This window comes from Equus caballus, chromosome 30 (genome assembly GCF_041296265.1).
Source record: "Equus caballus isolate H_3958 breed thoroughbred chromosome 30, TB-T2T, whole genome shotgun sequence".
NCBI lineage: Eukaryota > Metazoa > Chordata > Mammalia > Perissodactyla > Equidae > Equus > Equus caballus.
This window is the reverse complement of record NC_091713.1, coordinates 18,203,498-18,218,887: the sequence shown is the minus strand read 5'-3', so window position 1 is coordinate 18,218,887 and position 15,390 is coordinate 18,203,498.

The following is a 15,390-nucleotide window of genomic DNA, read 5'->3' as shown; positions in this document are numbered from 1 at the left end:
CCACACTGTGACCAGTGAATGACTCCAGAATCCTTGGGGTCATCCCTGACTCCTTCCTCTCCTTCGGTCGACTTCAAATCTCTCCCTTCTCGGCAGAACAGCAGGATCCCCTTAATGGCTCCTTTGGGCCTTCAGGCAAGGGGGCCTGCACTACCCATGAGAACATCACGGCTTTGCCCAGCTCCACCTCCAATCCACCCACCCAACCTGCCTGCTTCTTGCTGACCCCAGCTGGAGCCCCTTTGCCTTGAATTAATAATGGCTAACATGTAAGGGATGCCTACTGTGTACCAGCTGCTGAGATAAGTGCCTTATAGGTGTCATCTCACTGAATCCTTGCAAACCCTGTGAGCTCAGTACTAACATTATGCCAACTTTACAGATGGGAAAACTGAGGCCCAAGTGGTTGTTCTTGGGCCCTTCATGTGGATGGCTTCAGGCTCCCAGCCTGCCATGGGCCCCGCATCTCTTGGCTGCCCCTTGTGCTCCACTTCACAACCCCAGCGCAGCCGCCAACCCCCTGTGCTCGCACAACCCCAGCCCAGGTCAGAGTCCTGGGGTCCCACATGCTGGGGCCTCATTTCCTCTGCCCTCATCCTTTTCTGCCTGAGTTCCTAAAAAAAGTAAAAATTTGAAAATTAAAAAAAATCTATTGACTAAAATCCTCTGCCCTCAAGTAGTATCTTTCCAACCCATCCTCTTACTGCAGCAGGATTGTTTCTTCAAAATACTGATATGGCCACGTCCCTTCTAGCTTAAAACCCTTCCATGACATCTCTTTGTCTTTAGGACAAAGTCTAAACTCTTGGCTCGGAATTGGTCCTGACGGTTTCTCTAACCTCCGCTCTCCCACTCCCGGGGCAGACACAGACGCACGTTAGACATCTGTGCTCCAGCCCTGCTGAGGTCCCAAGTCCAGCCTCTCTCCTGTCCCTCCTTCCTTCCTTAGCACTCGCTTCTGGTGTGTGCCAGACAAGTCCTGTGCTGAGCACTGAGAACAGAGAGAGGGAACAGACCAAGAGCAGGACTCCTGCTTTCAAGGCATTTGCAGATGTGTGGGGAGGAGCAACCCTCCAGAACAATCTTAATATAGTGGCGCAAGGATTACCCTGAGGTGCATGCCCTCCCTGGGCTCCATATCTCGGCATGTCGCTGGTTGGTTTCCTTTGCCTCCAGTGTCCTTCCCGCCTCAGTTGCCTGCTTCCTGCATCACCAGGGCTGCTCAGGTGCAGGAATCCCCCTCCAGGATGCCCCTCAGGTCCCCCTGCTGCAGGCTGGTGATACCTTGGACACATCTCAGGAACAGCCTTAGAAGCTGAGGTATGGATTCTGAATTTTATCTTAAAAACAATAAGCTCCCATTTAAAGATTTTAAAGTAGAAGGCGATGTGATTGGATTTGTGGTTGGAAAGGTCCTCTGGCTGCTGTGTGGAGCAGGAATAAGAAGCTGGAGGAGCATTGGGAGCAGCGATGCACACTGGAATCCCCAGGTAACTTACAAAGCACCCAGGCCTGGGCCCTGCCTTAGGGATCTGGTGCCACTGGTCTATGGTGTGACTTAGGCAATGGGAGTGTCGAAAGCTCCCAGGTGATTCCACTGCCCAGCCAAGGTTGAGAATGACTGGATAAGAACAATAATCCTGAATTCCTTAATTTGGGTTCACATGAGAACCACCTGGGGGAACTTAGAAACCACGCCCAGCTCCTACCTCCAGGGGATCCTGGTGTAATCTACTTGGAGTGGGGCCTGGGTGTGGATAGTTTTGATTGTGCTGTAGGCCCAGGGCTGAGAGCCACCAGGTGCATGGCTGTTGCAGTGATCCAGGTGGGTGAACCAGACATGGGGATGGTGGGAAGTAGAGTTGGAGATATTCAGGAGGCGGCACTGGTGGAGCTGGTGACGGATTGCAAGCGAAGATCTGAAGCAGGAGAGGAAGGCCAAAATGTGCCCTACTTTCCTGACTTGGTCAAAGGGGTGAAGGGTGGCAGAATATGCCCCCCTCAAAATACACTGCTTTGGCATATTGACTATTTTGTGCTGTAGGCACTTGAGAAACAGCAAATGCAGGGAGATGTTTTACTGAAGTCCCCTTACCTGCCTACAGACAGATCCTCCAAAAGGAACCGAGTTGTCATCAGTCCCCTCCCCAGGAGTTTCATCAACCAGAGAAGATTGACTCTCACCACAGGAGAGGAGCCTAGAAGTCAACACCGCACCCAGATCAACTTGTCACAAACTCTTGTACCTCCTGTCTAGTCTTCTAAGGTCCATTCATCTTTCCTAAGAATCACTTACTCTCCCCTGAGAGGCCTGCATCTCCCCTCCCCTTTCCCTATTAAGATGATATTTAAGCCTGAATTCTAAGCCACCTCTGGGAGTTACTCACGTTTGCCTGGGTACCTCCCACGTATAGATGAGGCCTACAGGTTAATAAACTTCAGTTTGTTTTTCTCTTGTTAATCTCTTTAAGACAAAATTATTTTTCCTCCTCTACAGGGGCAAATGGTGGCCCCTCTAGGTGGAGGTCAACTCTCCCAGCCTTCGCCCATAATCCTAAATCTGCTGCTGCCGCCTGCAGTCCTGGCAACCGAGAAACACTCCAGTCCAGTCTTGGGTAAACTACAATATCTGCAGGTGTGAGGCATGTTTAAGAATGTCAAGTACTGACGTCCCCTGATGTCTGAGCGATCCAGTGAACCTCTGTAAGTGCTCACCAAGGGACTCCCTCTTCCAGTGGGGGGATCTGGGTCCATGGAAAGCACTCTGAGCCTCCCACAGGGAGGAATTGGACCCAAACCAGAGGATGTGGCAGCAGAGAGGGACCTCAGAGACCCTCTCTGTCACCATGCGGGGAGGGCGCATGTGGGCTCATCTACAAGGAAGGAGTTTTTACTGCTGCATCTCATCAATTCTAAAACACATTTTTTCACACTTAACATTGAACAATCAGGATGCATTATACAATTGTCATTATTTAGATGGCAGGTTTTTAAAATTTACTAGTAGTACATCAAATACAGGAGCATCTTGCATTTAACAACATCTCAGATATGATGGCATTATCTCACTTTTATTTTTATAACCAAGTTGTAAATTCATCGAACAAGATGGTCCATTGGCCCAAGTGCGTTGAAAAAAATGATAATTTCATTGAGATAATGAAAAATTTGCCAACTAAGCAATTCCTTTGTGAGCTGAGATTGTGGCTCATGCACTTTGGAAGCCCTGAAACTTCAGGTCTGTCTTGTTTTTCTCAGGAGCCTAAGAATTGCTTGTGGAGATGGTGACCCTGATGATGACACCAATGGCAGTCCTGTTCCTAGGGTTCTGAGAATGCTCATATGCTATTGCCGCCATTCCTTCTACTGCACGGGAACTTTATTTCCATGACAACCAAGGATTTGGGCTAGTTTGGGCAGTAGTGTGTGGACTTTACTGGGTAGCTGCTAAGGCTCATCTATATTAGCCATCATGGCAGTAGAGAATGCAGAACAATATAAGGAGGCCAGACAAATAGCTCCTGCATTCCATCTACTATTTCCTTTGGGGGTGTGTTGTAAAAGCCAGTCCTGGTGGTCTATGGTTAAGATTCAGTGCTCTCACTGCTGTGGCCCGTGTTTGTTTCCCAGTCAGGGAACCGTGCCACCCATCTGTTGGTTGTCACACTGTGGCAGCCACATGTTGCTGTGATGCTGAAAGCTATGGCCACCAGGATTTCAAATTCCAGTGGCGTCACCCATGGTGGAGAGGATTCAGCAGAGCTTCATGACTAGAGGGAAGGACCAGGCCACCCACTTCTGAAAAAATTGGCCATGAAAACCCTATGAACGGCAGTGGAGCATTGTCTGATACAGCGCTGGAAGGGGAGAGGATGGTGCAAAAAGACTGGGCAGGGTTCCGCTCTGCTGTGCACGGGGGCACTAGGAGTTGGAATCCACCCCACAGCACTAACAACAACAATGTTGTATAAATGTAAAATTGGCCCCTATTTGGTTTACTTCTTCACAGCAGGCTAGGACCCTCAGCTGCAAGCCTGCCAGCACCAAAGTCAAATTTTTACATATCCAATTGCTTTAAATATAGCCCAAATAAGTATTTTTTTCACCTATTTAGAGCCTGCCTGCTTTGTATAACCCATACCCGTGAAACTGTGCCCAACATTTGCTAGCCAGAGAGAAGACAGACCCCAGAGATGGAGAAGACCCCAAACTGAGCTGCCCCTCAGACTTCCCTCACTCTAGACTCCCACCGTGCTGCTGACTGACATCCCCTAGACATGGAAGCCCCCCTGAGCACCCCCTCCCCTGGACGCCCTTGCCCTCTACCCCTTCTGGGTGGTACCCCCAGCCACTGTCTGTGGAAGGTCTCCTGCTGCGAGGGACATTCCCTCCCGTGCAACCTGTCCAAGTGTCATCCAAATAAAGCTGGCTGGATGCCACTGCCATCTCGTGGGCATGTATTTTCCTTCATCAGCCCTACCATCCTGGAAGGCACCACAGGGTATAAGTGTGTAAATAAGCAGATAAATCCAATCTTAAGCAGAGACCCACCAAGAGGCTTCGCTGGAGTCTGCGATGTGAGAGTTAAGCGCCATGGCTGATCACGCCATTGAAATGCCATTGTTTTTACTGAAATACATAATACACACAGAGGTCAATCATCATCTAGGCAGAAAATAAAGTGAAAAAAATAGCATCAGCTTCCTTAATGCAAAGACAAACACATTTTAAATTACAGACCAGAGGAGTGAGCACACTTGGCCTCCTGGCTTTGTTGCTGTCCTCTGTGGGCTAAGCGCTGGCGCCTGGACAGCCCCAAGGGGAGTAGCTCAGCCACCATTCTCAGGAAGAGGAAACGGCTCCCCCCAGCAGCAGACACCACCGACCAGCGAATCTCGATGCGCATCTCAGGAGGTGGGATGGAGCAAGAGAACTTATGACAACTGCTGGTGCTCATTGCACTTGTGCTAGACGCCAAGTCCATGGATTATCTCAGATCATACTCATAAAACCCCACAATACAAACGAGGAAACATAAACTTGGAAGAGTTAACTGACTTGCCCAAAGTCACAAATCTAGTCCGTAGCACAATTGGGATGCAAAACCACATCAGTCTGACTCCAGCAGTGATGGGCTTGACCACCTCACTCTGCTGCAGAAATTCAACCAGCCCAAGCACATTGCAACGTGTCGTCAGTTCTGAGAAAGGGCTGGATGAAGGACGGCAGAGATGTGGATAGGAGTTATGTCTTCTCCCTCTACCTTCCCCAAAGTTACAGGCCAGAAGAGGGCAAGGGAGTTCTCAGGGGGGAGGCTAGTCCCTGTGGCCACCCTATGTCCTGATGTCAGACTTGGGTACTAACCTGCGACGGGTGTATGTGGTATAACAGGGCTCTGCCTGCTCACAGCCCAGTTCCACAGGCTCAGGAACCCCATCAGCTTCCAGGCTCCTCCCTGGCCACCTATAGCACCTGGGGCAAGGGCTTCCATATTCAAGTAAGACTGATGCTCAAGCGACAGAGGATGCGACAGAATGCTGGGAAACCAAGGGAAGGTTCCAGGTCTTTTCCAGTCCATGACCAAGCTCCCTTGTTCTCTACTGTCAGACCAGTTAGGAACATCTCATCCTCCATCCCACCCCGTAAGAATTGGTCCTCCCCGTATTCGTTTCCTAGCGCGGCTGTAACAGAGGACCACAAACAACAGCGGCTTAAACAGCAGTTGTTTATTATCTCTCAGGTCTGGAGACCAGAAGTCCCAGATCGAAGCGTCAGCAGGGTTGGTGCCTTCCCAAGGCTGTGAGGGGGGATCTGTTGCAGGCCTCTCCCCAGCTTCTGGTGGTTTGCTGGCATCACTGGTGTTCCTCGGCTTGTGGAAGCATCACTCCGATCTCTGTCTTCATCCTCACACGGTGCTCTCCCTGTGTGCACGCCTGTGTCCAAATTTCCCCCTTTATGAGGACACCAGTCATATGGATTAGGGCCCACCCTACTCTAGTACCGCCTGATTTCCTAATTCCATGTGCAGTGACTCTATTTCCAAATAAGGTCATATTCTGAGGTACTGGGGGTTAGGACTTCAAAATCTGAAGTTAAGGAGGGACACAATTTAATCCACAACACTGCGTAACTCACAAATCGTTTTCTTCTCTGTGAGAGTTTCCTTTGAGTAATCGGCCGTTGTGGTATGAAAGGCCCCTCACATTCAGAAACCAGCTCCTGGCCTTCCCTGGCTGTGAGGGGAGCGCAGGCTTCTATGACACATGTGAGCTCAGGACACATTGTTCCCCTCAGGCTGCAGACGCCGCACCACAGGGCACAGGCAGCCTGCAGAGGATGTAGATGGGGCGGGGGGGCGGGGGGCAGTCCAGCCCAGAGTGAGGCCTTGGGCTGCCATCTTCTCAGAAGCACTGGGCATTCTCTCCTTAGAGTCTTGTTCCTGAAGTGTCCAGCTTTTCCTGACCTGGTCCCAACTCCACTGGCTACAAGCGTTTACTTGCCTCACTTCTGCCTTTGCTTCTCCCTTCAGATGGCTGTCCTCAATTGTCTTCTTGACTAAGACCTTGGCTCTTATTCATGGTTGTCCCAGACACCCTGGGTAATGTCTCTGAGGTTTGGGCAGACCCAGAATCACCCTCCCTCTGCACCTCCGCTGTGGGGACACAGGCACACCATGCCCAGTTTCACGGGGGAGCAGGGTGGGAAGAGGACCTAAAAATGCTCCTCAGAGGATGCAAACTCCCCTCATGGGCTACAGCATCTTCGAGAGAGTGCTGGGCTGTCTGAGGTCAGCCTGGCATCACCACCTGACCCCACCCCTGAGGTCTCTTCTGCAGAGCGAAGCAAAGCCAGGAATGTTTCCTTCCCTGTCTGGTTCCTGGTTGGACTCTGCAAATGAGAGGCACTCCTGAAGGTAGGGAGGAAGGAAGAGGAAAGGCCATTATTCTTCAAAGGCAGTTGCAGCCACACTTGTGGGGACTTGAGATTCAGGATGTCTTCTGCAGTGCTCTTGAGAACCATCCCTTTGCTGCTGCACAGGGAGCTGGTGGGAGCTTCCTGGAGGCTCTAGACACTCATGTGACCCTCGGGGTCCGTTGCTTGCGTGTTGCAGGCTGAGCCCTTTGGTGTCGGCTCCCTGACCTTCATTCACTCTCCTGGGTCTTCCGATAGTTTACTATGCTCCTAATTCTCTAAACTAAAATGGTGAATACCTGGAATACATAGAGTGGCTTCTGTTTTCTCATTGAATCCTCACAGAAACAAGAGAGAAGAGCAAACCTGCAACGAGAAGAGTCTTACGGCCTGCTCCGGGAGCAGGGGTCCACTGGTGGTTTGCTGGGGCTGGGCGATAGTGATCCAGCAGTGAGGAAAGAACAAGGCAGATCCCAGCAAAGACAGCAGCCTCTGAGTCAGCCACAGCAGGCAGAGACAGGGCCACTTCAGTGGCGGAGTAAGGAAGAGGAAAGAGTCAGAAAAACCCAGATTTGAATCACTCACCAGCTGGCAAGTTGCTTAACCTTCCTGACTCTGCACCTGAGTCTTGTTCTCTGTAAAGGAGTGGAAGACCGTGCAATGACTGGGGATCAATGAGTGGGGATGTGCCCACTCATAGCCTCATTTGTTGTGGCTTAGATGAGACGATTTAGGTAAACTCCCTACCATGGCGCCTGGCAATGGAAGGCGCCAACAAGTGTTGCTTCTTCTCCTCTTTCTTGGCAGAGACAGTCCATTTGCTTACCAAAGATGCTTCCAGCAGTTTTCACCCTTTACTTTTAGCCTGAGGCTACAGCTTCTAACTCTTCCCTCTTCTTCAGAAGGAAGAGGGTTCAGGAGGCAAAGAGGAAACCCCTTGGTGCCTAGCGTTCCCTTCTGCTAGGTGCAGTTTTATGATAGAACAGCTCCTAAGGTTGGCCATTTAGCCCCCAAAGCAGCGTGGGGATCATTGATTTAAATATTAGAGCTAAAACTAGAAAGCCTCTAGAAGAAAACAGAGGAATATTCTTATGACTTTGGTATAGGAAACATTTCTTAGGCAGAACACCATAAAATAAAATGATAAGTTGGACTTCATCAGAATGAAGAGTTTTTGCCTGTTAAAGACACTGTTATTAAAATGAAGAGGAAGCTGAAACCTGTGAGAAAATATTGGTAATATATATGTCTGATGAAGACTTCTATCTAGAATAAACAGGCCTGCAAATCAATGACAAAAAGATAACCCATTTAAGATGGACACAAGACTTGAACAGACAGTTCATAAAAGAACATATGTAAATGGGTAACAAGCATGTGAAAGGAATTCAATATAGAGTTACGCACTATATAATGACATTTCGGTCAATGGTGGACCGCATACATGATGGTGGTCCCGTAAGATTAGTACCATACTGCCTGGGTGTGTAATAGGCTATACCATCTAGGTTTGTGTAAGTACATTCTATGATGTTCACATAAGGACAAAATTGCCCAACCACACATTTCTCACAATATGTCCTCATCGTTAAGCGATGCATAACTGTTTCCGTTATTAGGAAAATGCAAATGAAAATCACTACGACATAGAACTGCACAGCCACTGGAAAGGCTAGCGTGCAAAATGCTGACCACACCAAGTGCTGGCAAGGACGGGAAGCAACTGGAACCTCATACCTAGTTGGCAGAAGTGTAAAATGTTACAACCATTTTTGGAAAACTGCTTGGCAGTTTCTTTCAAAGTAAAACATGGGCTTACCCTACAACCTGGAGATTTTACTCCTAGATATTTACCCAAGAGAAATGAAACACGTCCACAAAAACATTTGTAAAAGGATGTCCATGGCGAGCTTTATGTGTAGTAGCTCGTAACTGGAAACAACAAACCTCAACAGGAGAGTGGATAAATAAATTGTAGTAATTCCACACGATGCAATGAAAAGGAAGAAACCACTGATAGACACAACATCTTGAAGAATCTCAAAAAATGAAAAGTAAAAGAAGCCAGAGGCAAAAGATTGGTTGAATGATTCTATTTCCATGAAGGTCTAGAATATGCAAAATTAATCCTTGTTGATGGAAATCTGAGTTGGGGCGGGGCGGGTATTGGTGGGAAAAGAGCAAGAGGGAGCTTTCCAGAGTGATGGAAACACTCTTTATCTTGATTGTGGTAGTGATTATGTGGGTGTAGACAACTTTAAAATGCTTTGAAGTATACACTTGGGATCCATTTTGTATGTTCAAACAAACAAACAAACCTAGTTCAGGGATTTCCTTCTCAGATTTCCAGAGGCATTGCCTAGACCTCCAAAGAGGTCTGTTTCACCCCACGGACAAGGAGTGGTGTGTCCAGACCAGAGGAACAGAAGGCAGACCCAAGGAACCCTGGGAAACCTAGATGATCAACGGACACAACACAGCTCCGCCTCTATGCACCCAGCAGGTGTTAATGTGCATTTGAACTATGCTACTTGTTTCTACATGCCTTTTAATCCTGGAGGGACGTCAACAACAGCAACAAAAACCCAAAACCTGAAGCTCCAAGCAGTTAAACAGCACACAGATACCTAGGACTACAACTGAAGTCTTTCAATTCCGAGCCCAGAGTGTTTTCTAGCTGGGGAACTCCTGCCCCAAGCTCATTTGGGGGCTGCAGCCTGAACAAGGCTAGAGGCAGCGCCTTCATCAGCACGTGACTCCCACCCCAACTTTGCCTCCATTGTTGGAGGCCTAAGCCCTAAGGTCCTCCTTAGAAGCACCAGTGGTGACTCCAGGCTCCCTCTCCAAAATGGTTCTCTTGTTTTCACATGGACCAGCCCACAGAAACACTGGTGACTTATTTTTACAAATCCCTCCAGGCTTGGTACGACCTGTGGGTCTGGAAGATGCTGGCCCCATAACACAGCTGCAGCTGGGGAAAGAGCTGGCAGCCGATTCACCGCCAAGGTCACTGGAAAAACCATGAAAGCAGCCTCCAGTGTTAAGCCCTGAGGGTTGCCTGAGTGGCAAACCTGGGTCAGTGCAGCAGAAAAATGTCCCAGCCTCCCTCTGCCAGAGCACCTGCTTCCTGAAGGGCCTGGGGCCCCGGTGAGACACGATGTCATTGATTTTTATCACGTCTCAGTGAGGTGACCTTCCTGGGGAGGAGAAAGGAAAACAGGGGCCCTCAGAGGTGAAGCGCCTGCGCTGGGAAAAGAAACACAATTTCCAGCCTGTTGGATCAGGTCCCCAGGTTTGAGGAATAAAGACGCCTTGTCATACTCACCTGGGCCGTGGTGCCTGAGAGGACCACAGGAGCCTAGCAAGTTCGTCCCCTGGAATTGTCTGTAAAATGAAAATGTTTAACTTCTTAAAAAGTCCATGTAAATGGAATTTACTGTGGCCATGGAGAAATAAAATCTTTAATTGCTAAGTAAAACAGATTAAACATGTCTTTAATCTTAAGAAAAATGAAATCAACCAAAACTTTATACATATCATTCACATGCATAGTCACCTGTTGAAATAACACTGTTTTTCTTTGGTGGTGGTTTAATTTAAAATTCTGGCTCATTCTATTTTCTCTGTCTTCTGCCACGGCCAACTTATCATCTCCATTTTGTGTATGTATATACTGAATATCTATGTCATCTACATTAAAGTATTATTAATAAAATGCATGCACAGAGTTAAACATTAAATAATACCAAAGACTCAGAATGAAAGCTTGCAGTCCACTGTCCCACTGCAGACCCTGCCATCTCCCCAGGCCCCGAGCACAATCACTTGTGTGTTTCCTTGGGTTGGGGCTGAACAAGGAAACACATTTAGACCAGAGGCCATTCCTAACAAATGTAAGGTATTTGGGGAAGGATGTCCCATTAGTGTTACATGAATTGGTCTACAAATGTCTTCTATTCCTGTAACCAAAAAAACTGCCTGCTTCTTGAAATGCAAATCGAAGCTACTCTAAGATACCACCTCACGCCTGTTAAAACGCCTATAATCACCAAGACTAAAAATAACAAATGTTGGAGAGGGTGTGGAGAGAAGGGAACCCTTATACACTGCTAGTGGGAATGCAAACTGGTGCAGCCACTATGGAAAACAGTATGGAGATTCCTCAAAAAACTAAAAATAGAACTACCATATGACCCAGCTATCCCACTACTGGGTATCGACCCAAACAACTTGAAATCAACAATCCAAAGTAACATATGCACCCCTATGTTCATTGCAGCACTGTTCATAATAGCCAAGACATGGAAACAATCCAAGTGCCCATCAACGGATGATTGGATAAAGAAGATGTGGTAGATTTATATACAACGGAACACTACTCAGCCATAAGAAAAGACGAAATCATCCCATTTGCAACAACATGGATGGACCTGGAAGGAATTATGCTGAGTGAAATAAGCCAGACCGAGAAAGACCAACACCATACGATTTCACTCATATGTGGAATATAAACAAACACATGGACAAAGAAAACAGTTCAGTGGTTACCAGGGGAAGGGAGGTGGCGGGGTGGGCACAGGGGGTGAAGGGGAGAACTTACGTGGTGACAGACAAGAAATAATGTGCAACTGAAATTTCACAATGATGTAAACTATTATGAACTCGATAAAAAAAATCTGCCTGCTTCTTAAACATTTTTTTAAATTAAAGAATAACACTATACAGAAAAGTGAACAAATTAATTGGTACAGATAAAATGTATTGTCACAAAGTGGGCACACCCATGTCATCACTCCCCAGGTCAAGAAATGGAACATAACCAGTGTTTCAGAAGCCCCCTTCCAACACGCCCCACCTTTCTCCCCAAAGGTAACCATTATCCTCATTATCATCATTCCTGAGTTTTGCCTTTTTGAAATTTCTAAAAATGGAACCACTCAGTGTATAACAGTTACGCCTTGCTTCTTTAACATTTTTGTGAGATTCACTCACGTTGTTGCATGTAGCTATAATTGGTGAATTGCCGTTTCTATGTAGGTTTCAAGCACCCCAGTGCATTTATTCGTTTTATGGTTGACGGACATGTGGGTTGTTTCCAATGTTGGCTATTAGAAATAATGCTGCCATAAACATTTTTGTCTTCTGGTGCACATGTGCATGGATTTCTGATGTGTATATACCTATAAGCAGAAGTGCAGCATCATTGTGCACATGTGGATTCAACTTTAGTAGATAATGACACACTGCTTTCAAAGTATACCAATTTATATTCTCACCAATAACGCATGAGAGTTTCAATTGCTCCACGTCCTTGTCAATACTTGGAACTGTCAGTCGTCTTAATTTTAGCTCTTCTGGTGGGTGCGTAGTGGTATCACAATGTGGTTTTAATTTGCATTTCCCTGATGACTAAAGGAGGTTGAATGTCTTCTAATTTGTTTGTGGACCATTGGAGATCCTTTTGTGAAATTCTTAAATCTCTTGTCGATTTTTCTTTTGCGTTGTCTTTTTTTCATTGATTTCCAGGAGTTCTTTCATATTTTGGCCATGAGTTCTTTTTGGATGTATGTATTAAAATTCTTCCATATCATGGTTTGCCTTTTTACTCACTGATGGTCTTTCTTGACAAATAGAAGGTCTTAATTTAAATGCTCTTGAGTTCCTTCTTCTCTTGGATCTTGGCCCTATTTACCGCCTTGTGGGCTCTCCAACTCCTTTAAATAGATTAAAAAAAAATAGTTTCTCCAGCTTTTCTAGATGATCCCAATGGAAGAACTGGGCAGAATTCCCTCAGGCGATCGCCATTAATTGCCTCGTTCTTTCTTCTGGAATTTCCATATTTCTAAACATACACTCAGAATGCTATTTCTTGATTTAAAATTCTAGACACTTTATATTGATTTATTACTGTGGTAGATGAACATTTAACTGCCTGACACTTCTCATCCATATTCTCCTATCCTCCTGAAACAGTTATTTCATAATTTCAAACTTTCAGCTATAGTTACTTTATATTATTTCAAGACTATCTAAAATATCATTCACTGCAGATTCATGAAGTTGACAAGAAATTTTCAAAGTCAGCTGTATTTGGAGTGATGAGTGGGAAACTCTTTGAAGTCTTCAGCAGCTCCAAATAATATTCTAGATTTTCCAGAACAGTCTCAATTTCAAATACAGCAAGCTCTCGCCATTCTTGAATGGTAGCAGTTCCCCCTATTTAGGAGTGACCCTGAAGGACCACGCTGTATGAAATTTATCCATTGACTGAGGCCTGACTTTGAATTGCTGCGAAGTGGACTGCAGGAGCAGTGGCTTAGCAAGGAGCATCTCAGCTGACCACTCAGGACCCACATCTCAACATGGCGCTGCTAGTCTTTTCTCTTGCCACCTACGCAGCAACTCTTGTGAATTGAGACTTGGAAAAATGGTCTCAAAAAGAATTGCAATTGCTGGGCCTGGTGATAGAGGAGAAGACAAATGAAAAGGATTTAAGAAAATTTTGGGTCTTTGCTGGAAAACAGTTTTGGAATAACGAGTGGCACACTGAATTCTACAGTGGCTGGGATATATGAAGCGAATGGGTCCTCCATAAACTTTGTACAGAAAATGTCAAAAGGTGTTTTTTCATTAGGAAAATTACCTGCTGTTTGGGTTTTTAAATAAGGGGATTAGAAAAGATAGATTCCTTTCACATGTCAAGTTATCTGTGTTCCAAATAATTGTTCCTATAAATACACGTACACTTGTCCTTTTACATGTTCCAGGTTTGGTTTGGTCGTAGTGACGGTCCCCCAAAGCATGGGGGATACCTGGTGCAGCGCCACCTCCCTGAGCCCCCAGCCAGGACTGGAGAACTCTTGTCCTCAGGAGTCCTGTTCTTACAGGAGGTTCTGCTGGGGAGACTTCATCAGTGTCACGGCTGCGGGGCCTGTGCTCCAGGGGCTTGGGGAGAACCATGGCTGGCGAGCATGTGGGACAGGAAAGACCACCCTGAGACAAAGTGGCCTTTCTACAGTCTTCTTGAATTGTGGTTATAACTGTTACTGGCAGCAAAATTTTGTTGTTCTTGTTTTGTTTTACTGTATTTCTTAGTACAAGGTTCAAGACAACCTTCTTCACGTGTTTTTCTTCCCCATTCCCCCATCCCCCATCCCTCCACCCCCATCCCCGCCTCTTCCATCCTCCCATCTCCCCATCCCCCATCCCTCCATCCCCCATTTCCCCATCCCCCATCCCTCAACCCCCATCCCCGCCTCTTCCATCCTCCCATCTCCTCATCCCCAATCCCTCAATCCCCCCATTTCCCCATCCCCCATCCCTCCATCCTCCATCCCCCATTCCTCCATCCCTCCATCCCTGCATCCCTCCATCCCCCCATCCCTCCACCCTCCCATTTCCCCATCCCCTCATCTCCCCATCCCCCATCCCTCCATCCCCCATTCCCCATTCCTCCATCCCTCCATCCCTGCATCCCCCCACTCCCCCATTCCTCCATCCCTCCATCCCTGCATCCCCCATCCCCCCATTCCTCCATCCCTCTATCCCCCATCCCTCCATCCTCCCATTTCCCCATCCCCTCATCTCCCCATCCCCCATCCCTCCATCCCCCATCCCCCATTCCTCCATCCCTCCATCCCTGCATCCTCCCTCCCCCCATTCCTCCATCCCTCTAACCCTCTATTCTAGCCTGACTTCTGGCTGCTAGTCTAGGTTGTGACTGTCCCTCTACCTGGGAGCCCCATACTATGCCCCATCATTTGACACAAAGTTCAATGGTTTCTTAGGTCCTGTGGTCTCCTGCCCCTTCAGCTCACCATTCAGCACCTGTGTGGATATCCCGCTCTCCCTAGGCCCTGCCCTACCCCTCCCAGGAGCATCTAATAGGAGGAGGCATTGACACTAGGGAGTCTGGGCTTTGCAATGCACCTCATCTGTTCACCATGCATTTATTAAGCACATACTATGGGCCAAACACCTTACTGGGCTTAGGTTACAAAGATGAACAAGGTCCCTGCCATCAGGGCTCTCAGTCTACGTAGTCCACTACACACCCATAAATGCACTGGCAAAACACAGTTATATATCAGTGACAGAAATCTGTGGTGTCACGAAGAATGGGAGTCATGCTAGGAAATTCACCAGGCAGATAGGGGTGGGCATGGGGAGAAGAAATTCCAGGGGGAGGAAGAAGCATGGACAAGAAGTATGGGAAACTCTCGTGTGGTCCCAAAACCATACGTGATCTGAAATGGCCAGTGAGGGTGGAACACAGAGGAAAGGGTCTTTCCTCAGGGGCTTATAGTCCAGAGGGGTGAGTGGCCAGACAGGCTCACAACTCTAAAGGGGGCAGGAAGTAGTAAGTGCTTGTTTTAAAAGAACAGATAGAGTGCAAAGAGTTTGCACAAAAGGGAAGAGGACTTTGGGTTGGAGGCATCCCAGGAATGGATTTGGTGGGCTGGATTTTGAAGATCATGT